The sequence below is a fragment of the Eleutherodactylus coqui genome, chromosome 4, assembly GCF_035609145.1.
Source record: "Eleutherodactylus coqui strain aEleCoq1 chromosome 4, aEleCoq1.hap1, whole genome shotgun sequence".
NCBI classification, from domain to species: Eukaryota; Metazoa; Chordata; class Amphibia; order Anura; family Eleutherodactylidae; genus Eleutherodactylus; species Eleutherodactylus coqui.
Genome location: NC_089840.1, coordinates 174,151,622 through 174,178,020, shown reverse-complemented (window position 1 = coordinate 174,178,020; position 26,399 = coordinate 174,151,622).

The window sequence follows — 26,399 nt, the reverse complement described above, 5'->3', positions numbered from 1 at the left end:
GTCCAGGAAACCCGGTGATACTGCAGACGCCTCTATTTATCTTGACCCATGTTCCATTTTCTTGTCTTAATGTTTGAATTCCGTAGGGCATTAAATGAATCTTCTCCAGGTGGCGGTTTATTTGTAGCAATTAATCTTTTTCTACCTGAAATGAACAGTCCATTGAGGCGAACCACACCTTCCAATACATAAACTAAATCCAAAGACCTTTGAAGTGGCCCTAATCTATCTTTCATGATTTATCAGCTCCTTGCCTGACAGAGGGACTCTATAATATGTACATAATGGGAGTCTGTGGAGGCTTTTCACTTTGACCACTGAAAAGAAATTGTTCTCCTAATAATTGTAACCAGGGCTGTGGCTTCTTGAAACAGATAATCCCCTCCGATAATGAACCGAGCAGTTATCAAAAGGCTTACGCAGGTAAGAGTCTATTAGAAAAATGACCATTGCAAACCAAAAACTCCCTATTGTCATGCAAACCTTGTAGTAGAGACCCGGGCTCAGCTTTATTCTCATTTTATTCCTAATGCAATATTCATTTTGCTCTTTAAACCTTTGTAAAACGACAAGAAAATCTTGCAAGATGCAAAGTTCCTGTTTTTTACTGCTTGTGTTCTTTCCAAACAACCAACGAATATCTATGCAGTCATGGTTTGTTCACGTTCTACAATTATACATTTTCAGCACCCGTGAGATGACAGATAACTCCAATAAGTACATATAACTGTTTCGCTGTACCTGTAATGACCCAACCTATAAAATTATTACTTTATTGTACTCGCCTTATGAATGCCATGGAAAGTTGAAATAAAGTGCAATACTAGAACTGCTTATTGTGGTGCCGATTTTCAAGAAGGGGTCAAAAAGTGACCCTGGAAACTACAGGCTGGTAAGTCTGACTTCTATTGTGGATAAAATGTTTGAAGGGTTTCTAAGAGATGTTATCCTGGAGGACCACAAGGAAAATAGCTGTATAACTCCATATCAGCATGGGTTTATGAGAGATCGCTCCTGTCACACCAACCTCATCAGCTTCTACAAGGAGGTAAGTCCTAGACTGGACCAGAGAGAGTCACTGGATTTTGTGTATCTGGACTTTTCCAAACCATTTGATACTGTGCCTCATAAAAGGTTGGTATATGAGATGAGAATGCTTGATCTGGGCGAGCATGTGTGTAAGTGGGTAAGTAACTGGTCAGAGATAGAAAGCAGAGGGGGTTGTAAATAGTACAAACCCTGATTGGATCACCATAACTAGTAGGTTACCACAGGGGGCAGTACTGGGCCCTAATCCTTTTAATATAATTATTAATGATGAAGTAGAAAGGTTGCATAGTTTTTGTTTTATCTTAAAATATAAATATTCTACTGCGCAAAACAATTAACACAAGAGAGGACACGTTGTGGTTGCAAATAGATCTGGATAAGTTGGGTGGTTTTTGGTAGAAAAGTGGTAAATTAGGTATACCACTGATAAATGTAATTTTTTGCACGTACACAGGGAAAAAAACATGTCACCATTACATAATAAATGAGAAACCACTGGGGAACACTAACATGGAAAAGGACTTGAGGATTTTAGTTAACTGTAGGCTTAACTGGAGCAACCAGTTTCAGGCAGCTGGTGCCAAGACTAATAGGATCATGGGGTGCATCAAAGGAGTTCTAGGAGCGCATGACAAGAACATTCCACACATGCAATATTGTGGACAGTTTTAGGCACTGGTACTCAAGAATGGCATATCAGAGCTTGAGTGAGTTCAAAGCCGGACAACTAGAGTAATAAATGCAATGAGTGGACTACAATAAACTAAGAGTTTATCAAAATTGGGGTTATTTAGGAAAAAGACAGCTGAGGGGTGACCTAATAACTCTTTATAGGGGAACAATACAGAAATCACTCCCATCATCTATTTATACCAAAGGTTGTAACAAGGGGCGCTCTGTTAACTATGCATAGATATATCAGGTTTAGCGGCCCGGGAATGGAGCCGTGGTTGTAGTAGCCATGTAGGTCACCAGAGAGTAGTCAGGATAGCAAGGAATCATTAACAGGAAGTCTTGGCTTGCAGTACAGAGGGATGAGGTGGGAACCGTAGTCAGATGGAAAGCCAGGAGTCGGTATCAGGAGGTCTTGTCACAATAGCAGAGGAGCAGGCAGAAGTGAAGCTGATCAATGCTATGGAGCAGAATATTCCTGTGCTGGTGCAGTTGCCTGATAGTGAGCCTGATTAGAAACAGGGCAGAGCTAGGACAGGTAGGCAGGAACTAGATAAACAGAATTATGGGACACGGCTAGGTTTAGCAGGGGGGCACTGGAGAGAGACACCATCTAGAGCACAGGAGATCCTAGGTTCAAGTTGGGGGATTTGGGCAGAAAACCCTCCTAACATCAGGGGTCATTACAGAGATTTTTTTCCATCTATACCCTAAACTGTAACAAGGGGGCGTTCTAATAATTATGTATAGATATCTTTTAGGGGACAGTACAGAGATCCCTCCCATCATGTATTTATAGCCAGGAGTGTAGCAATGGGACGCTCTAATAACTATGTATAGATATATCAGGGAACAATACAGAGATCTCTTCCTCTATTTAGACTCAGGACTGTAACAAGGGGCGCTTTAATAACTATGTATAGATATATCAGGGGACAATACAGAAATCTCTCCAATCATCTATTTATACCCAGGACTGTGACAAGTGGGTGCTCTTTACTTCTAGAGCAAAGAAGGTTTCTACACCAACATAGTAGGCGGCTCTTTACTGTAAGAGCAGTGAGACTATGGAGCTCTCTGCCTGAGGACGCGGTGATGATGAACTCACTAAAAGAATACAAGAGGTGCCTGCAGTGATGCAATATTATGTGTTATAGCCACTGATTACTCAAAAGTGTTGGTTATCTGTGGATTATTCTGATTGCCATATTGGGGTTGGAATGTTTTTCCCCTTAATTGAGTAAAATTGGTATCAGGACTCGAACCCAGGAGCTCCTGTGCTCCAGGTAGCAGCTCTTGTTGCTGAGCTATTCATAGAATTGGAGATGTTTCCTTGACCTTCGTCCAGTTCCTGATCAAATGCTTTATAAAAGCCTGTCCTTTTCGTTTCCTCATTGCAAGATTATTAAGCTCCCAGCCTGTAATCAAGGTCCTCTACTTTCTGCTCATCCATCTACAAACAGCTCCTCCCCTGACCTCTGACTTCCCCTGACCACGCTACCGATCCGCCCCGGTTACAACAAAGAGACTCCAACCCTGAACTGGATTGATACACAATAATCTTGCCCCAAAAAGGAGTCCTTTGTTGCTGAGCTCCAAAAGTTTTGTGCCATCCACCAGAGAAAGGGTGCTGAACTACAAAGATAGACAGTTTACAAAGGCAACTTCTTGAGGTGCGCAAATCAGGTTCTGACATCTGCACGCTAGTGCCAGCCAAATTTGGAGGAGATCGTCACCAATACCATGGGTTCCTTAACCAGTGTTGTATCTACTTCCAGATGCAACCTACTCCGTTTATCAGTGACAGAAAGATGGTATTATGAATCATCCATCTCTTCACAGATGAAGTGCTGGTATGGGCCTCGCCATATCCGGAAACCAACAGTACCCTCCTCGACAATCTCAATGCCTTCACTACCACTATGGACCAAGTCTTTGATGACCCGAGTAGCTGAATAAATATTTTTTTAAAAATCACTGAGTGGCCCTTTAAAGATTATTCCAATTTACGCATACTTTCCTAGAATATCACCTAATAGAAGAAAGTAAAGCTTGCATGAACACGTGTTTATTAATGAATTGCTTTAAAACTAATTCCATGTCTAGACATCCTATGTACAATTTAAACTACAAGCAGATACGCCGCTCATCATTTTCATTGTGATTGACACCGACAAATGCTAAAACTGCCAGAAGTAAATGGACAATTAGTATTTTATAACCAGACTTAATTAGAAGTAGATGAAGGAGGGGGTTCAGTCATCGGGACAAAAGAAGAGGGTTTGAGAAGAAGTATGAATGCGGATGTTATTTCATTTGGAAGAAGCAGCGTCAAGATCGTCGGATGCTTTCTGCAGTTTGTGCTGTACAGTACAGAGAAACATCTATACAACAGCTTGGGAATCGGTGTAATAGAGGTCTTGCACTTTTACTTTCAGCCATGTTTCCATCTGCTTGGTAACGAGGCAGATTTCTCCCCCTAAATGTGTTGCAGGCAATGCAATTGAATGTGAATTGCTTTGGAGTGTTCTGACATTCATTTCTTTGCATTACTGCTGCTTGTGATGTGAAAGAACAAACACGTCTTCTGTTTCAGGCCTTAGTCACACGGGCGTTTTTTCCCGCGATTTGCGGATCGCATGACGGATGCGCATCCGCAAATCGTGTGACCGGGGCCGAAAAATCGCCTGAAAAAACTGCTCCTAGCCGCGTTTCATTAGAAACGGGCCGGAGCTGTCCAGCGCATTAAATTCAATAGAGCCAGCAATACAGCCGGCTCCATTGAAAGCAATGGGCTGCGGGCGATCTCATGATGAATTTTCGGGAAGGGCTTAAAAATATAAGCCCTTCCCGGAAATTCATCCAGAAATGTGTAAAAATTAAAAAAATATATACTCACCTGGTCCTGGCAGACGGAGTTCAGCCGCGGTGGCCGGCAGTTCTCCTGAACTGCTCTGAGTAGTATTCAGCAGCCGGGGCTTTAAAATCCCCGCCTGCTGAATGAGCTGCCTCTGATTGGTCACAGCCTCACCAATCAGAGGCAGCACTCACTCACCCATTCATGAGCGCAAGGTGATCACTCAACGTTTGAGCGATCATCTTGCGCTGTAAATGACACAACGATTATCACTGAGCGATAATCGTTGTGACTAAATGGACCTTAATGTGAAATAACCCATTGGAAAGCATAGGGGTTCACATACATGCGATTTGTAGCGCTTTCGCATTGCAAGAAAGTCGCCCATTTGGAAGTGGTCTTAGGCCTCAGGCGTTTTGATGCACAAATTTTTAAAATCCCCGCTTGCTGAATGGGCTGCCTTTGATTGGCTGAGCACTTTGACCAATCAGAGGCAGCTCTCAGCTATTGAATTACAGCTGAGAGCTGCCTCTGATTGGTTCCTGCGCTCAGCCAATCAGAGGCAGCACTCACCCATTCATGAATTTTAAATCCCCGCCTGCTGAATACTCTAGCAGTGCTGGAGAAGAGCCAGCTGGACGCAGCTGAACCTCGGCAGCTGCAGAGAGGTGAGTATACATTTTTTTTTTTTTTTTTACACATTTTTGGATTGATTTTTTAGGGAAGGGTTTATATTTTAAGCCTTTCCCCGAAAATCACTGCAGCGCTTGCCAGCAGCCCATTGCTGTATTGCCAGCTCCATTGAATTCAATGGGAGAACATCGCTCTCCTCTGCCACAGCTGTGACAGCTGTGGCAGAGGATCGCGATCTTCACTATATGTTCTCAATGGGGTTGATGCTGCTGCCGCTTGCCCTATTGATCGCAAGGTGAAACCCCTGGATGCAACAGCATCCAGGGTTTTCACATACACAGAACACCAGTTTGCCGCAGAACGCAGTTAAATGCGCTCTCCGAACCGGTGTCCCATAATTTTCGCTGCAGGCGTTTTTCCGCATGTAAAATTCACACATGTAACTGCTGCTATTAAAAAGCATTGGTTCTATCTAGTGCAAATTTTTTGATGTGCGGAGAAATGCCTGTTACAAACGCCTGTGTGACTGAGCCCTAACAGAGAATAACTCTAAAGGTTTTACATATCCAAGTAATTTTTTTTGTCACATATTGTGCTTTATTTGGGTTGTAAAAGTAAACTGATACGACTTGCATGTATTTATTAAAAACACCAAAATTGTGGAACATTTTTAAAAATCATTTTTTTTTCCATTTTTTGAACTGCAGTATGTCAACCATACACATAGTACAAATTACAATGGGGGGTGGGAACGTTCACAGTGCTGACATGCCAGGAAAGCTTGTCAAACTTTCCCAGCCAGCACTGTGACTGGTTGGTATTGATGAAATCATCAAGATGTGAATCCATCAAACTTTGTGCAGCAGCCGAGACATAAGCCTTCAGCCGGGGAGACAGCTGGGCAAAAGATGGCAGTAGTTCACGGTGGCTCTACCGTCTCCTTTCCCAGAAGGCCAAAGAGTAACTTAGCTCAGCCACTAGCAGGGGAGATAAGATTGCGTAAACTTGGTTACCACAGAATAGTTCTAGATTTTTGTCACGCCAGTCTCCCTAGACCAGTGACAAGTCACTCACCCTAAATAAAGACAAGTCCACAAACAAAATGATTTTCAAAATTGGGGACACACGGTTTCCTTTTACTCACAATTTAACTGTGTTACTTTTCCCAATACAGACAGATGCTTGTACTTTTTAAGTACGGCATTAAGTACTTTTTGAACAACTTCTAGTTTCACATTTCTTTAATGCAGATGGGCGTATGCATAGATACGCTCATGATAGAGTGACGTAAAAAAGAGGTCTACAATCAAAGAGATTGATCAGCACTCCCGGGGTTTTTTAAAATAAAACCATTCTTTATTTTTCAGTACAAAGTTGCGATGTTTCGATCATGTCTCTGATCTTTGTGGATTTGTCGCTGTGGATCCTTGGGTCCGGATTCGGTTCCTGGATCGTGTACCCGTGGCTGGATAGAGCCTGGGGATCTGATTGGACGTACTGTTATCCACCTTCCTTTCTACAGTAAAAAGGAGGTCTAACATTCTATTGTACTTTTGTATGCCTCTGCGCTCGTTCACGACTAACTCGCGTCGCAGTTGAACTGGCTGGGCAGCCTAACTATTCCCTGCTGCTATCGATTAACACCGCAAAATTGCACAGCTTTAGTGCATGATTTTGTGCGGACTGCTATGTTGCCTTGGTTGCGCAAATGTACACAAAAATAGAGCATGCTGCGTATATTTTCGCCCGCACAAAAATTAGGCGCATAAATGCAAAATGTGAGGGAACACATTGAAATCAATGGGTTCTATTCCCTGTGGTTTACGGAAGTGATTTTACATGCGCAAAAATGAGCACAGAATCGCCCGTCTGTAGGAGCCCTTACAATAGAACAGAAAGACAGAAAACAAAACACTGTTGTGAAAAGGCAAATATGCAAATAAGAAGTTGGAACAATACCTTTGCAGCGCCACCTCTGGTGCCATATGTATGGACTCACATGGCGGTGCACTAGAGTCATCTAGATCTCGCCAAGTCGTCTCTCTACGAGACGCTGCATTCTTCCATAGAAGTTCAGCACATATAACCTCAGTGTGAGATCAATGTAATGGTCAGTTTTGGCATTATTCCCTTTTTTTCTCACTTACATTTATAGTAATGGATCTCAATGTGCTGCTTGTAATCTGCAGAAAACGTACGTATTTTTTCTCCAATCTTCTAGTTTTGTGTGACATTGACCACCAAATAATAGAAATGTATCTACAGAACAGACTGAAGAACACTAGTATGTACGTACAGAAATAACTGGAGTATATGAATGAAATTCTCCGCACACAACAGATAAACATACTAAGATATTGCATCTCGCCAAGGACGGCCTGCGCCATTCCATCTCCAGTGCAGCAGACTGTGTGCTGATCCTATGCCAACCATTCAGATTACTATCATACCGTACTCAGAAGCACAGATGTCCAATGTTACCACAATCACATAATTAGTGTTTTACTAAAAGAAGTCTGCTTTTTGGAAGCGGAAGCTGAAAAAACATTTACGCAGAAGCCTCCCTTAATTCACATCATCCCTTTGAATTGACGCAGGCTTATACCCACAGTGATATTTAATATTACTGCCTATTAGACAATGTAATTATGAATCAAAGGGGTTAAAAGATCGGCCATTGGCATGGAAAGTGAAGATAATTGACGGGGCTCGGAGGATTACCTTCCTGGCACAGTCGAGTACCTTTTCTTTCTCTGTAGACATTGCTATGGTTACTATCAGTCAGTCGCTGGCGACAAGATATATGGGAGGGAGAATACGGAATGGACGCCGCGTTCAGCTCGAAATTGTCATTTCTGATCGATTGTTTATGACATTTAAATTAGCTGAATGACATGAGGATTAGCAGGCGAGAACGCTGATCGTGGATCAGACGGCTTACATGCAGCATCTGCTCGCTCGTGTCTAGCTAGAATGCTGTGAAAAGCCCCTCCGTCCACGCCAGCATCAGCAGGAACAGATTGCTAGACCCCACAGCTGAAGGAAAGGATAAAATGTATAAAACCACATAGAGACGTGATGAATACTATGCTGCCCCTATACAGCATTGATACTACTAATGTGTTACATTACATACATTCATGCTAATTAACACAATAGAAGAGTTCGTCGAGCAATAAAGAACTTTTTATGATAGATTATCCTGGAGTGTCGGTGACATAAGAACACTTTAAGCTGGATGCTGGCTGACTTTTCTCTTCTTTGGAACAGTATTGAAGTTGGATTACTGAGCCTCTTCCCTGTGAATGAATCCGCTCCTCATTTGCTTTATGCGTCAATCTTCATTTTCATCGATCTTGTTTATTGATTTTCAGATTAGAATTTAGGATACAATAAGAACTTGTATAATAACTGATCATAGCTGATAGCCCATCTTAATACTCGTGAACTGGACCCCTTGGGGTATTATACCAGCACTGTGGACAATGGGAGGTAGTGTGGGCAAACTCTAGAAACCTGTTTACCCCATAAATTCTACACATTTCCTCAAGTGTATTTCTAGCACTTCAAATGCTTTTATGGCCCTCTGGGTATCCTATACAATCAACCTTAACCCCTTAAGGAGCAAGCATGGTAAATATATGGCGCTCGGTCCTGGGCTTTAATCCCCACCAATAGCAGAAGTACGGCACAGGATTAAAGCTTCTGCAATCAAGGAAGAGCAGGTTGGGTTCAAAGCTGTCAGACACAGATGAGGACCCGGAGGAGAATGGATAAGAGGTCTGTAACTGCTTCTGTCTTCTCTTTTCCAGGCTACGTAGGACTCAATGAGTGCTATGTACTAAAAAGTGAAAGTGGAAGTATTCCTTCCACTACGCAAGTCAGCAGTCACGTGATGTAAAATGCCTAAAAAGTGCCTGGTCCTTTAGGTATAAAACAGCCTGGTCCTTAAGGGTTTAAACACTAGTTAACTGCATTACCTCTCAGACTTTGATGGGCTTATATTAAATATACCACCATACACTATTGCCTTTAGACCAGCAGTTTGTGTGACAGAGCTGCTTTTCACTCAGTTAACTTGGCTTTGTACAATGCATACATTGTACAAAGACAATTATGGAGAATGGTCAATGACATATAGGTTACCCAGCATGCATTAGTTATACAAAGGCTTTTTTTTATAGAGTTATACTGAATCAATGAGTTGGTCATTGAATCAATGACCATGTTAATTGGATTATTATGGCAGCAGAAGTTGCTTGGAATAAGGGCTCTTTCACATAGTTGCCCGTACACACCGTAAAATCGCATGAATGAAAAATTGCTGTGATCGAGTCCCAAACTTTAGCCAAATATTTTCTGTCATTTACATGGGCGGCTACGGCGTATTGGAAAAAATAAGCAGCATCACAGATATCCCTTGATTGGCAGAAATCCTCAGAATGACTATTAATGGTTAAATAGAGCCCGCTGCCTTCTTTTCCCAGCGTTGTATGCCCAATAACTCCTTCCCCATCTCTATTTTTTCCACTTGCATTGGAGTCTGTGAGAGCCTCCTGCGTATCTTGGCAAAAGATAGGGTAAGACCTATCTTTAGATGCAGCGTATAAAATAGAATACCGAAAACAGTGACCAATGTGCTATTTTTTCCGGTGTGATTTTTCTATGCGCCCAAAAATTGTTCATCTAAATTAATCCAATTCTTGGTCGTGACATTTGGGCAAGTTTTCTTTAAATAGCAGCGTATATATGGTTTTGTGAATAAGGCCTCACTGAGAGTCTAGAATCGTTTGTGATGTCTAAACTGAACAAGGTTACATCCACACACTGCAGAAATGCTGCAGAATTTCCGCCACAGAAAACTTTACTATCAAATTGAATAGGGTTAAAGCAAATCCCGTTGACATATATTGAAATAAAATGCTACAGATTTTGTACTGTAACACTAACCTGCGGATTTTCTGTGGTTCTGCTGTGGAAATTCAACAAAAATAAGTAGCATTTCCGCAAGGTGTGAATTTTTCCCCCTAAACAGATTCAGACGGAAGAGAAATATGAGGTGTCTCTGATTTAAAAAATATATATCGTCTGAGGGAAGAAAAAAGTCCGATAGCAGCACAAATTGTGAGACCCCAACCAGGGGCTGGGCATACAGCATGCAATAGCCAAAGCGAAGTGACTGGATCCTTGTCACTACAAGAAGTGTATACCATAAAGAAGAAAAAGCTTCAGCAGCATCCAAGGTGCAAATTCAGTATCCAAAAGGTTTTATTTTCCCATCACAAAAAACAAGCAGGCAATGTTTCGGCCATGTTGGCCTTTGTCAAGCTCAAGACAAAGGGGGAAGATGGAAGGAAGAATTAATTGATGAATATACCGAGTTATATCTTTATGCCTTTATATCCCTCTGCGTAGGGTTATTGCGGCAGACTATTACCACGTTGTATATAAATACCTCTGAAGCATATAAAGCGTTGATGCTGGATAAAGTTGTCTATGCATGGACCCATTGCCAGTACTTAAAGTTCCCTGCTGCACTTACTGTATAGGGAAGACAGCAGTCACTGATCAGACAGATTCTACATATTTCACATCCAGCATTAATTAATGATCTGAATGTTAATTAAATGCTTTTCGAGAAGCAGAGGTCCCTTGAGTGCGTTACTAAAGTAAATGTTATGGCTGCTTCTTTAAGGATCTGAAAAAAATATTTCCTCTTTCAACCGAAGACAAACTTACACTTAGTTTATATTACATATTAATTTGCTCCATAACTCACTTGCATATAAATCTGGCGGTTTCATGAGTGTTTGGTGAGCCAACCTATAGAAATCCGTGAATTTCATTTACTAACACCTTAGTGCTCTTCCACATGGTATGATGGTCAGACACACAAGCACCCAACAGCCGTCCCAGCGATAATTCCTCCTATGTTTTTACCCAAGAACTATCATCGCTGTTCATTGTGCTGCCCGCCCCCATTCACAATAAACAGGTCATGTGCCTGTAAAGATGAGTCAACACAGCAGATAACTCTGTAAGAAAAGCCTATGCATGAGGGCGCCTACCCACTGGCGATTTTTTTTCCTGCGATGCTAAATTGCGTTTTGCGTTTTTTCTAAAGAGCAATTAGTATAGAATGTGTTCTTGTCCATTTGGGTTTTTTTTTTCGTTTCGTTGCAATTTTTCCCATAGGAACTGTCAGTTGCATATGTCTCCTTATTTTTCTCTTAATGCACCCATGATTGTCAATGGAAATTAACGAAAAACGCTGCGAAAAAGGCGCGAAAAAGGCGTGGAAAACGTGTGGAAAACGCGCGAAAAACGCTGCATTTTTCACGCACGAAAATCGGCAACGCCAGTGGGTAGGCGCCCTAAGGGTGGTTTCACGTGGCTGTACGTGCAGCTACACTCGCTGCTACGACTTTTTTTTCTCCCTTCTCGGACTTTTCAAACTTTGCGGCATAGCGCAGAAGCTTGGAATAAAAAAACGTGGGAAGATAGGACCTGCCCTAGTTAATACTACATGCGGAAAATATAGGGCAGGACCTATCTTTCATCGCACCATGCAATTCACAGGTTAGAATTCCAATAGTGAAAACGAAAACACTGAAATGTCACATTTTTCCCATTATGTGGCTGTGAATATCACAGCCGCATAACAGGACTAAAACACGTCCATGTGTGTAAGCCCTAAATAGAGGCGCATGAACAGGGTTTTTTTTATTGACTCCAGCCGTTCAAACTCCGTGTTATAGCACCCTATCTTTCCTGTACGTAGTATTAACCCCTTCAGTGCAACGCCCAGAAATTTTCTGGGACTAGATCCACTGCCCATAGTGATCCATGGGACCATGGAGAACACAATACCATAAGCTGTGGCATTGTGTTCTGCTTGCACAGTCCCACAGTTTTCACAGCCGGCCTATATATGCTTTCATCTAAATAGTTACACCCTCCCCTCACCGACTCTCTGCCTCTCTCCTCCAGTCCGGCGTTTTCAATAGGAGAAGTCCGAGGCAAGTGCAGATCGCAGTGGGACATCACGGAGGATGAGGGTGAGTATTTTCACCTCCCCTTATGGATCCAACTTTAACTTTATTTCACTTTTTTAACTTTTCCGTAATCACCATTATCCAATGGATAACGGCAATCACGGGCCCAGGGACTGCTCACTGCGGTCCTCGGGGATATCTCCTGCCTCCCGGCTACCTTCAGTAGCTGGGAGCCAGGAGATTTCGAGCTTACGGTGCTTCCAGGCCTTCTGCACTGGGGCTGATATAATGATGTCTGGCGTGCATGCGCAGAAGACCGGCGTCGGGTCCTGGAGGACCAGATTGCTGCGGGACATAACAGAGGATGGGGTGAGTACGCTTAGCTGCCCTCAGGGATCCGATCCATGATGGCAGCTGAATCTTTAACTTTTTAAAAATTCTTTTACACTTTTATGCGATTGGCGTTATTTATTGGATAACGCCCATCGTGTGACCAGAGAGGGGCTTCCCGCAGCCCCCAGATCACAGCTCCAGGTTGTGGTTACCTTTGGGAACCAACAGCATGGAGATGTCATGTCCCCAGCCCAAGTGGCTTAAATCCCCAGAGGAAGTTTTTACATCCCTGGAGATTAAAGCCCACTAAAGCAAGAAGTAAAAAGGCAATGGGGTGGTCACTACGGGGTTAAACGAGGCTCATTCAGAGGTATATAGTATTATAACGCTCCTGGGCTCTATGTAACTTCCTCGCCTTCCCAATATCTAATTCAGAATTATAATGTAGTGGCCCAGAGTTAATGGGGTCCCCTCCAGCATTTCTGAATGTTTTCTGTATGTCTTTTGTCAGCGTCTTGCTTGTGGAATGCATCAGGCATATGTTTATTAGATGGTTGCTGGCATGAATGAGTTAATGTCTGGGTCATGTCTGGAAAATGTATAGTTTTGTCTAATGTGGTATAAAAGGATGGTCACGAGATACGTGAGTGAGTTGAGGTTCCCATTCTGGTTGACTGGTCGGACGATCCTGTTCTGTCTACCCGTCCGAGGCTGTCAGACTGCTGTGGTCCAGGCCAGAGAGAGATGTTGTAGGAGTCAGTCAGCCTGAGTGAGAGAACCCGGAGGAGTGGAGCATGAAAGAGTCCGAGAGGTGGCCCGCTGTTTCCGCCTGGGCCTAGCCTTAGCCTTCACCTCTAAAAGGAGTGAATGTACCCGGACTATGAGAAACACATGGAAACCGCATGAGTCCGGAGAGAGCGAGGAACCGCTGATAAGCGAGAAAAGTGTGAGTGACCGTCAGGAGAGTGAAAGAGAGTTACCGGGAGAGTTAATGTCTACAGATAACTGGGACTTTAGAGATACAAATACCCCGTGAATCCTCCCTGCCTCACAACTCTAAGAACTGTTGGACTGCCGTTATTGTTCAGAAAAGTACACTCTGTGCGTTGACTACTTTATTTCCCCAGAGTTTATATCGGAGGAGTCCACCGTAGAGGACGGAACGTTGGCGTCACAAGTGACAAATTGGACTACAGGTAATCATGGTTACTGTCCCTGTGATTTCCCCCCGCAGTAATGAGGTTGGGTCCCGAGCTACCCTTAGGAGATGGTAGAGCCCCGTGACAAGGTTATCTCTTTAACCCTTTCCAATCAACTGTCTGACGCCTGAAGATATTCTGATTGAAGACTGTACAGCTCTGATGTCGGAAGACGTCCGGCAGGGTATTCTTACTGTATATTACTGGCCGCTCTGTTGTCGGGGGCCTCTCCAGCATTTCCCATACTAGGAAACCCTGAATCAAAAATTGGATTGCAAAAGGGTTAATCTGCTGTCTCCTCAGCTGAGGGCCTGCTCCTCGGACGCTGCAATAGTTGGGCACTATTGTCCTACAGTGTTGATCCAGAAAAAGGCAAAAACCCATCTGTAGCTGTTGCCAACCGCCTCCTAGTAATTCCTTCCCTAATCTGAATATTGTAATATCTAGTGAGGAATCCCACATGATAGATTTTTGTCTTTTTTTTGCTGCATTCTTCACCATGTGAATCTAGTCTGGACTCCTCGAGTAGGTTCATGCATTTACAATAAACTATAGATTACAACTATTATAATAGTTATATTATAATAGATAATTATTAGAGATGAGCGAGCACCAAAATGCTCGAGTGCTCGTTACTCCAGTCGAACTTTCAGTGATGCTCGAGAGTTCGTTCCGAGTAACGAACCCCATTGAAGTCAATGGGCGACTCGAGCATTTTTGTATATGACTGGTGCTCCACTAAGGTTTTCATTTGTGAAAATCTTAGCAAATCACCAAAGTCATGTAAAAAACACAGAAACGGATAGGGCAGGCGAGGAGCAACATGCAGGGCTGCATTTCAGGTTCCAAGGTCTCACTATTAAGCCACAATAGTGGCAAGAGTGAGACCCCCCCCCCCCCCCCCCCACTGTCAGCATAACGATCATTCTCCTCTGTAACAGCTGTGGCAGAGAAGAACGATGTTAGCCCATTGAATTCAATGGAGCCGACAATACAGCCGACTCCATTGAAAGCAATGGGCTGCCAGCCAGTGCGGGATGAATTTTCGGGAAGGGCTTAAAAATATAAGCCCTTACCTAAAAAAGAAAGATTTTAGTGTAAAAAAGAATAAAAATGCAGGCACTCTCTTCAATGGAGCCGCTGCTGCTGCCAGCGACTCCATTGAAGACAATGGTCCGCTGGCACACCTGAATTCTTTTCCAGGGAAGGGCTTTACATATAAGCCATTCCCTGGAAATGAATTAAAAGTGATTTAAAAACAAAAAAAAATAGATACTCACCTCCCTTCAGCTGCCGGGGCACAGCCGCGTCTTCTCCTGCTGTCCCCTGCACTGTGGTGCTGAACAGCTGTCATTCAGCTGAGTTCATGAATTCATGAATGGGTGTGAGTGAGATCTGCCTCTGATTGGTCAGGCTGTGACCAATCAGAGGGAGCTCATTCAGCAGGCGGGGATTTTAAATCCCCGGCTGCTGAATACTACTCATAGCTGTTCAGAGCAGTTCAGGAGGACTGCCGCGGCCGCAGCTGAACTCCGTCTGCCGGGACCAGGTGAGCATATATATATATTTTTATTTTTACACATTTCTGGATGAATTGCAGGGAAGGGCTTATATATTTAAGCCCTTCCCGAAAATTCATTGTGCGATCGCCGGCAGCCCATTGCTTTCAATGGAGCCGGCTGTATTGCCGGCTCCATTGAATTCAATGGTCAGTGCTCGTTTAATTGAGATGAGTACCGCGTGGTGCTCGTCTCGAGTAACGAGCATCTCGAGCACCCTAATACTCGAACGAGCATCAAGCTCGGACGAGTATGCTCGCTCATCTCTAATAATTATCAATGAATTATTCATCACAGCATCCTGTAGCAGATAGTTTCATTGTTCCCCCATTCTTTCTATAAAAATAACCCTATTTTCTTCTTGACATAGCGCATGGCCTTACACTCACAAACAGAGGTGTCAATCATACAGCAGAGCTTTGTACTGTCTTTGTGTATTTCTATATAGTGATCAAATAGCGCCAAAGCAATCTTTTTTTCCACACAAAACATTCCCAAGTGTAATTCACCTTCTTAGTGTAAATCCACATGGGAGCGCTACAGAGTGTATAAGGCCTGTTTTACTTGGGCGACAAAATTGTGCGATTTTCTCGTAATGCAACGGTGCTACAAATCGTATGTATGTGAAGCCCGGGCTTTCCTTTGGGTTTCTTCACATTAGCGATGTTTTGTAGGCTGCTACATTGCAAGAAAGAAAATCGAGGTTTGCTGATTATTGCTGTGATTTGCTATGTTTTGTAGCCCATGTTTCCCTATGGGGCCTTCCTTTCTGTTGTTTCGCATTGCATCGAAAATGCGGTTTTCGTGTGGTAAGATACAATTTTTACAGTAGTAAATCCTACTGCAAAAGCCCTAAAATAAGGCCTATCTGTATCTTCGGCAGACTTATCTGTAGATTTCAGTCAGTGCTTGCTGGTTTAGAGGTTTAAAATCCCCGCCTCCAGGAAGCACTGGTTCTGATTGGTTGTCAATAGAGATGAGCGAGCACCAAAATGCTCGGGTGCTCGTTACTCGGGACGAGCTTTTCGCGATGCTCGAGGGTTCGTTTCGAGTAACGAACCCCATTGAAGTCAATGGGCGACCCGAGCATTTTTGTATTTCGCCGATGCTCGCTAAGGTTTCCTTGTGTGAAAATCTGGGCAATTCAAGAAAGTGATGGGAACGACACAGCAACGGATAGGGCAGGCGAGGGGCTACATGTTGGGCTGCATCTCAAGTTCCCAGGTCCCACTATTAAGCCACAATAGCGGCAAGAGTGGGCCCCCCCCCCTCCCAAAAACTTTTACTTCTGAAAAGCCCTCATTAGCATGGCATACCTTTGCTAAGCACCACACTACCTCCAACAAAGCACAATCACTGCCTGCATGACACTCCGCTGCCACTTCTCCTGGGTTACATGCTGCCCAACTGCCCCCCCTCCCCCCCACAGCGCACACCAAAGTGTCCCTGCGCAGCCTTCAGCTGCCCTCATGCCACACCACCCTCATGTCTATTTAGAAGTGCGTCTGCCATGACGAGGAACCGCAGGCACACACTGCAGAGGGTTGGCACGGCTAGGCAGCGACCCTCTTTAAAAGGGGCGGGGCGATAGCTCACAATGCTGTACAGAAGCAATGAGAAATAGAATCCTGTGCCACCGCCATCAGGAGCTGCACACGTGGGCATAGCAATGGGGAACCTATGTGCCACACACTATTCATTCTGTCAAGGTGTCTCTGCATGCCCCAGTCAGACCGGGCTTTTTAATTCATAGACACAGGCAGGTACAACTCCCTATTGTGAAGTCCCTGTCGACCGACAGCATGGGTGGCTCCCTGGAACCCACCGGCGATACACAAAAATATCCCATTGCATTGCCCAACACAGCTGAGGTAGTAATGTCGTGCTTAATGCAGGTGGGCTTCGGCCCACACTGCATGCCCCAGTCAGACTGGGGTTCTTTACAAGTGGAAACAGATGCATTTATAATTCCCTGTGGACCCACAGCATGGGTGGGTGCCAGGAAGCCACCGGCGGTACATAGAAATATCCCATTGCATTGCCCAACACAGCTGAGGTAGTAATGTCGTGCTTAATGCAGGTGGGCTTCGGCCCACACTGCATGCCCCAGTCAGACTGGTAATATGTACCTTAACAGTAACCACGTTGGTGGTAATGTGTTGGTGACTGCGGACCTAGTAGCGCGGTTTTATTTTGTTGGTTTTCGGAATGTGGCCAGGATTAAGTGGGCTGTGGCGGGGGATGTTTTTGAGGCACTACGTGTCCTCTCCACATGTCCGTGGTTATATGCACCTTAACAGTAACAGCGTTGGTGGGAAATGGCCTCGCCGCCATCATGTCTTTGGGAAGCCTCTGTTTCCACACACAAGAGACATACCATTAGCAGCGGTATAGGCAGAGCCCATAGTTAGTAACATTTCAGCCGTAGCATTAGGACAGGCCCCACTAACATATCACTAGCAGCATTATAGGGGGAGCACAGTATGCGTTCCATTTCAGTTATAGTAGCACTCAAGACAGGCCCCAGTAACAATTCCGAAGCAGCAGTATAGTGGGAGCGCAGTCTTCGTTCCATTTCAGTAGCTGCAGTATAGACAAGGCACAAGTTACATTTATGTAGCTAAAGTGTAGGCCAACCCCACACACCTTTCTGTACCATGAGTGCAGGCGAAGAACATAGAAATTGCTATGATTACACTGTAGTCAAGGGGCCACAAAAATTGCTGTATCAACAGTACTAATGTACATCCAAAAAATTGGCCATGGCCAACCAAGAGGGCAGGTGAAACCTATTAATCGCTTTGGTTAATGTGGCTTAAGTGGTAACTAGGCCTGGAGGCAGCCCAGTTTAACGAAAAATTGGTTCAAGTTAAAGTTTCAACGCTTTTAAGAGCATTGAAACGTATAAAAATTGTTTAGAAAAATTATATGAGTGAGCCTTGTGGCCCTAAGAAAAATTGCCCGTTCGGCGTGATTACGTGAGGTTTCAGGAGGAGGAGCAGGAGGAGGAGGAGGAATATTATACACAGATTGATGAAGCAGAAATGTCCCCGTTTTGGATGGTGAGAGAGAACGATGCTTCCATCCGCGGGTGCATAATACGTATTGCTTAGGTATCGCTGCTGTCCGCTGGTGCAGAAGAGAAGTCTGGGGAAATCCAGGCTTTGTTCATCTTGATGAGTGTTAGCCTGTCGGCACTGTCGGTTGACAGGTGGGTACGCTTATCCGTGATGATTCCCCCAGCCACACTAAACACACTCTCTGACAAGACGCTAGCCGCAGGACAAGCAAGCACCTCCAGGGCATACAGCGCGAGTTCAGGCCACGTGTCCAGCTTCGACACCCAGTAGTTGTAGGGGGCAGAGGCGTCACGGAGGACGGTCGTGCGATCGGCTATGTACTCCCTCACCATCCTTTTACAGTGCTCCCGCCGACTCAGCCGTGACTGGAGAGCGGTGACACAGTCTTGCTGGGGAGCAATAAAGCTGGCAAAGGCCTTGGAGAATGTTCCCCTGCCTGCGCTGTACATGCTGCCTGATCTCAGCGCCTCCCCTGCTACCTGGCCCTCGGAACTGCGCCTTCTGCCACTAGCGCTGTCGGATGGGAAGTTTACCATCAGTTTGTCCACCAGCGCCCTGTGGTATAGCATCATTCTCGAACCCCTTTCCTCTTCGGGAATGAGAGTGCAAAGGCTCTCCTTATACCGTGGGTCGAGCAGTGTGTACACCCAGTAATCCGTAGTGGCCAGAATGCGTGTACCGCGAGGGTCACGAGAAAGGCATCCTAACATGAAGTCAGCCATGTGTGCCAGGGTACCTGTACGCAACACATGGCTGTCTTCACTAGGAAGATCACTTTCAGGATCCTCCTCCTCCTCAGGCCATACACGCTGAAAGGATGACAGGCAAGCAGCATGGGTACCGTCAGCAGTGGGCCAAGCTGTCTCTTCCCCCTCCTCCTCATCCTCCTCATGCTCCTCCTCCTCCTCCTCAACGCGCTGAGATATAGACAGGAGGGTGCTCTGACTATCCAGCGACATACTGTCTTCCCCCGGCTCTGTTTCCGAGCGCAAAGCGTCTGCCTTTATGCTTTGCAGGGAACTTCTCAAGATGCATAGCAGAGGAATGGTGACGCTAATGATTGCAGCATCGCCACTCACCACCTGGGTAGACTCCTCAAATTTTCCAAGGACCTGGCAGATGGCTGCCAACCAGGGCCACTCTTCTGTAAATAATTGAGGAGGCTGACTCACACTGCGCCGCGCAAGTTGGAGTTGGTATTCCACTATAGCTCTACGCTGCTCATAGAGTCTGGCCAACATGTGAAGCGTAGAGTTCCACTGTGTGGGCACGTCGCACAGCAGTCGGTGCACTGGCAGATTAAACTGATGTTGCAGTGTCCGCAGGGTGGCAGTGTGCGTGTGGGATTTGCGGAAATGTGCGCAGAGCTGGCGCACCTTTCCGAGCAGGTATGACAAGTGGGGGTAGCTTTTCAGAAAGCGCTGAACCACCAAATTAAAGACATGGGCCAGGCATGGCACGTGCGTGAGGCTGCCGAGCTGCAGAGCCGCCACCAGCTTACGGCCGTTGTCACACACGACCATGCCCGGTTGGAGGCTCAGCGGCGCAAGCCAGCGGTCGGTCTGCTCTGTCAGACCCTGCAGCAGTTCGTGGGCCGTGTGCCTCTTCTCTCCTAAGCTGAGTAGTTTCAGCACGGCCTGCTGACGCTTGCCCACCGCTGTGCTGCCACGCCGCGTGACACCGACTGCTGGTGACGTGCTGCTGACACATCTTGATTGCGAGACAGAGGTTGCGTTGGAGGAGGAGGAGGAAGGTGCTTTAGTGGAGGAAGCATACACCGCCGCAGATACCACCACCGAGCTGTGGCCCGCAATTCTGGGGGTGGGTAGGACGTGAGCGGTCCCAGGCTCTGACTCTGTCCCAGCCTCCACTAAATTCACCCAATGTGCCATCAGGGAGATATAGTGGCCCTGCCCGCCTGTGCTTGTCCACGTGTCTGTTGTTAAGTGGACCTTGGCAGTAACCACGTTGGTGAGGGCGCGTACAATGTTGCGGGAGACGGGGTCGTGCAGGCCTGCAACGGCACATCGGGAAAAGTAGTGGCGACTGGGAACTGAGTAGCGCGGGGCCGCCGCCGCCATCATGCTTTTGAAAGCCCCGTTTCCACAAGCCTATACGGCAGCATCTCTAGGCTGATCAATTTTGCAATGTGCACGTTTAACGCTTGAGCGTGCGGGTGCGTGGCGGCGTACTTGCGCTTGCGCTCAAACTGTGGCGCTAGCGACGTCTGGACGCTACGCTGAGAGACATTGCTGGATGGGGCCGAGGACAGCGGAGGTGAGGGTGTGGGTGCAGGCCAGGAGACGGTAGTGCCTGTGTCCTCAGAGGGGGGTTGGATCTCAGTGGCAGGTTGGGGCACAGGGGGAGAGGCAGTGGTGCAAACCGGAGGCGGTGAACGGGCATCGTCCCACCTTGTGGGGTGTTTGGCCATCATATGCCTGCGCATGCTGTTGGTGGTGCCTCCCCAGCTGATCTTGGCGCGACAAAGGTTGCACACCACTGTTCGTCGGTCGTCAGGCGTCTCTGTGAAAAACTGCCACACCGTAGAGCACCTTGACCTGTGCAGGGTGGCATGGCGCGAGGGGGCGCTTTGGGAAACAGTTGGTGGATTATTCGGTCCGGCCCTGCCTCTACACCTGGCCACCGCACTGGCTCGGCCTGTGCCCACACCCTGACTTGGGCCTTCGCGTCCTCGCCCGTGCCCACGTCCTATAGACCTACCCCTACCCCTCAGCATGGTGTATTACCAGTGATTTGATTTCCCAGGCAGGAAAGAAAGTGGCGCTAGCCTGCAGCCAAAATAGAATTTTTTCCCTTGTTTTTCAAAGGACAAGCCACACTGCGTGTATTCAATGAATACTACTAAGTTTAATAACTGTGTTGTGGCCCTGCAAATGTGTCATAGAACTGCAGTGATGCAAAGTTATTCGCTACAGCAGATCAGGGATTTCCCATGCAGGAAAGAAATTGGCGCAAGCCTGCAGCCAAAATAGAATTTTTTCCCTTGTTTTTCAAAGGACAAGCCACACTGCGTGTATTCAATGAATACTACTAAGTTTAATAACTGTGTTGTGGCCCTGCAAATGTGTCAGAGAACTGCAGTGATGCAAAGTTATTCGCTACAGCAGATCAGGGATTTCCCATGCAGGAAAGAAATTGGCGCAAGCCTGCAGCCAAAATAGAATTTTTTCCCTTGTGTTTCAAAGGACAAGCCACACTGCGTATATTCAATGAATACTACTAAGTTTAATAACTGTGTTGTGGCCCTGCAAATGTGTCACAGAACTGCAGTGATGCAAAGTTATTCGCTACAGCAGATCAGGGATTTCCCATGCAGGAAAAAAATTGGCGCAAGCCTGCAGTAAAACGTAGCTGGCTGCGTCTGATTTTTTTTAACGTTCTGCACGCAGCACACACGTACCCAGAGCCCTGAGGACTGTCAGAGGCAGGCGAAATAGAATTTTTTCCCTTGTTTTTCAAAGGACAAGCCACACTGCGTGTATTCAATGAATACTACTAAGTTTAATAACTGCGTTGTGGCCCTGCAAATGTGTCAGAGAACTGCAGTGATGCAAAGTTATTCGCTACAGCAGATCAGGGATTTCCCATGCAGGAAAGAAATTGGCGCAAGCCTGCAGCCAAAATAGAATTTTTTTCCCTTGTTTTTCAAAGGACAAGCCACACTGCGTGTATTCAATGAATACTACTAAGTTTAATAACTGTGTTGTGGCCCTGCAAATGTGTCACAGAACTGCAGTGATGCAAAGTTATTCGCTACAGCAGATCAGGGATTTCCCATGCAGGAAAAAAATTGGCGCAAGCCTGCAGTAAAACGTAGCTGGCTGCGTCTGATTTTTTTTAACGTTCTGCACGCAGCACACACGTACCCAGAGCCCTGAGGACTGTCAGAGGCAGGCGAAATAGAATTTTTTCCCTTGTTTTTCAAAGGAAAAGCCACACTGCGTCTATTTAATGAATAATGTATGTCTTCTGGCCCTGCCTACACAATTCTATCCCTGTAGTATTAATGCCGGGTGCAATGGTCTGCACAGCCGGTTTTGAGAAAGAAAAAAAATATGCAACACTGCTAACAGCAGCCTGGACAGTACTGCACACGGATAGATGTGGCCCTAGAAAGGGCCATTGGGGTTCTTGAAGCCTACACTCACTGCTAACACTCTCCCTGCCTAACCACCACTTCTGTCCCTATTGCAGGGCGCAATGCTTTGCAGATCCAATTTTGAAAAAAAAACGTCACAGGGGGAAGTTGTAATGCCTTCCCTGTCTTTCAATTGGCCAGAAAAGCGCGCTAACGTCTCAGAGAGGAAACTGAAAGTAACCGGAACACTGCGTGGTACTCGTTACGAGTAACGAGCATCCCGAACACCCTAATATTCGCACGAATATCAAGCTCGGACGAGTACGTTCGCTCATCTCTAGTTGTCAAGTGCCGCGGCTCAGCCAATCAGAGCCAGTGCTCAATGAACCAATCATAACCATTCGATGTGACAGCTGTGATTGGTTCATTGAGCGCTGGCTCTAATTGGCTGAGCCACGGCGCTCGAGAACCAATCAGAGCCAGTACTTCCTGGAGGTGGGGATTTTGAATACCTGACCAGGAAGCGCTGATTAAAAACTACAAGCAAGTCTGCCGAAGCTGCAGGAGGAGGCGTGCGGCAGAGCCAGATAGCGGATGTTAGGTGATATATTGTGTCTTTTGTTTTTGTTTTTTTTTACTGCATCCAGGGCTTATTTTTGGGATAGAGCTTATTTTAAGGTGTCCCCAAAACTCCAGGCAAAGTCGCGCAATTACAGTGACACAAGATCGTGAAATCGCCATGTGAGAATGCTGAGATATTGCACAGAACACAGATGCAATATTGCTGCAATTCTATTGTGGCGATATCGCTGATGCCTATTTGAAAGTGGCCTTAGCGTATGAGCCAGGTTTTTTTCGGACTATTCAAACTCCATGCTAGTACATGCAAGCTTTAAAAAACAAACAAACGGGACAGATGCTACCCTATCTTTCTTGCACATAGTATTAACGTGCGAGAATCCAGATAGTGGAAATGAAACCATTGAAATCAATGGATTTATTTTGTCCCGTTATGCAGCTTCGAAAATCACAGCCGCATAACGGGACTAAAACACACCATCTGTTTAAGCCCTCAGTATTGCAGTCCATTAATTCCCTTAAGGGCTCATTCACACAGGCATAGCAAATTCGGTTGTGTAAATGCACTGTGTAAGGAGCCCTAAAAGGTACACTAAATACTCCTGTGTGAGTGAGCCCCAGAGAGGCGGGCTTCATACCATGTTGCATCCTTTTGAAATGTCCTTTTTATATTTTTTTTCTAAAAGGAATCAACTTGAAGCGCAGCAGTCCTTTTTGATGGATCTGTTGTATCATTTTGGATCCTTTTGTATCTGTTACCAACCAAACCATTCTTTTTTCTTTTTTTTAAAGGTGTTAATTAGAGATGAGCGAGCACCAAAATGCTCGGGTGCTCGTTACTCGGGGCGAAATTTTCACGATGCTCGAGGGTTCGTTTCGAGTAACGAACCCCATTGAAGTCAATGGGCGACTCGAGCATTTTTGTATATCGCCGATGCTCGCTAAGGTTTCCATTTGTGAAAATCTGGGCAATTCAAGAAAGTGATGGGAACGACAAAGCAACGGATAGGGCAGGCGAGGGGCTACATGTTGGGCTGCATCTCAAGTTCCCAGGTCCCACTATTAAGCCACAATAGCGGCAAGAGTGGGCCCCTCCCCAACAATTTTTACTTCTGAAAAGCCCTCATTAGCAATGCATACCTTAGCTAAGCACCACACTACCTCCAACAAAGCACAATCACTACCTGCATGACACTCCGCTGCCACATCTCCTGGGTAAAATGCTGCCCAACCCCCCCCCCCCCCCCGCATGACCCAGTATCCACAGCGCACACCAAAGTGTCCCTGCGCAGCCTTCAGCTGCCCTCATGCCACACCAACCTCATGTCTATTTATAAGTGCGTCTGCCATGAGGAGGAACCGCAGGCACACACTGCAGAGGGTTGGCACGGCTAGGTAGCAACCCTCTTTAAAAGGGGCGGGGCAATAGCCCACAATGCTGTACAGAAGCAATGAGAAATATAATCCTGTGCCACCGCCATCAGGAGCTGCGCATGTGGGCATAGCAATGGGGAACCTATGTGCCACACACTATTCATTCTATCAAGGTGTCTGCATGCCCCAGTCAGACCGCGTTTTTTTATAAATAGTCAAAGGCAGGTACAACTCCGCAATGGGAATTCCGTGTGCACCCACAGCATGGGTGGCTCCCTGGAACCCACCGGCGGGAAATAAATGTATCCCATTGCAGTGCCCTGGACAGCAGAGCTAACGTCAGATTAAATGCAGGTGGGCTTCGGCCCACACTGCATGCCCCAACCTGACCGGGGTTTTTAATTCATAGACACAGGCAGGTACAACTCCCTATTGTGAAGTCCCTGTGGACCGACAGCATGGGTGGGTGCCAGGAAGCCACCGGCGGTACATAAATATATCCCATTGCATTGCCAATCACAGCTGAGGTAATGTCATGTTTAATGCAGGTGGGCTTCGGCCCACACTGCATGCCCCAGTCAGACTGGGGTTCTTTAGAAGTAGACACAGGCAGGTACAACTCCCTATTGTGAAGTCTGTGTGGACCGACAGCATGGGAGGGTCCCAGGAAGCCACAGGTGGTAAATAAATCCCATTGCATTGCCCAGCACAGCTGAGGTAATGTCATGTTTAATACAGGTGGGCTTCGGCCCACACTGCATGCCCCAGTCAGACTGGGGTTCTTTAGAAGTGGACACATGCAGTTACAACTCCGTGTGGACCGACAGCATGGGTGGCTCCCTGGAACCCACCGGCGGTACATAAATATATCCCATTGCATTGCCCATCACAGCTGAGGTAATGTCATGTTTAATGCAGGTGGGCTTCAGCCCACACTGCATGCCCCAGTCAGACTGGGGTTCTTTAGACGTGGACACATGCAGTTACAACTCCGTGTGGACCGACAGCATGGGTGGGTGCCAGGAAGCCACCGGCGGTACATAAATATATCCCATTGCAGTGCCCAGCACAGCTGATGTAACGTCAGCTTTAATGCAGGTGGGCAAAAAATTAATTGGATTACACTGTAGGCGAGGGCCCCAAAAAATTGGTGTACCAACAGTACTAATGTACGTCAGAAAAATTGCCCATGCCCAACCAAGAGGGCAGGTGAAACCCATTAATCACTATGGTTAATGTGGCTTAATTTGTAACTAGGCCTGGAGGCAGCCCAGTTAAAATAAAAATTGGTTCAGGTGCAAGTTTCAACGCTTTAATGAGCATTGAAACGTATAAAAATTGTTTACAAAAATTATATGACTGAGCCTTGTGGGCCTAAGAAAAATTGCCCGTACGGCGTGATTACATCAGGTTTCAGGAGGAGGAGCAGGAGGAGGAGGATAAATATTATACACAGATTGATGAAGCTAAAAGGTCCACGTTTTTGATGGTGATAGAGAACAATGCTTCCATCCGCGGGTGCAGCCTACGTATTGTTTAGGTATCGCTGCTGTCCGCTGGTGGAGAAGAGAAGTCTGGGGAAATCCAGGCTTTGTTCATCTTGATGAGTGTAAGCCTTTCGGCACTGTTGGTTGACAGGCGGGTACGCTTATCTGTGATGATTCCCCCAGCCGCACTAAACACCCTCTCTGACAAGACGCTAGCCGCAGGACAAGCAAGCACCTCCAGGGCATACAGCACGAGTTCAGGCCACGTATCCAGCTTCAACACCCAGTAGTTGTAGGGGGCAGAGGCGTCACGGAGGACGGTCGTGCGATCGGCTACGTACTCCCTCACCATCCTTTTACAGTGCTCCCGCCGACTCAGCCTTGACTGGGGAGCGGTGACACAGTCTTGCTGGGGAGCCAGAAAGCTGTCAAAGGCCTTAGAGAGTGTTCCCCTGCCTGTGCTGTACATGCTGCCTGATCTC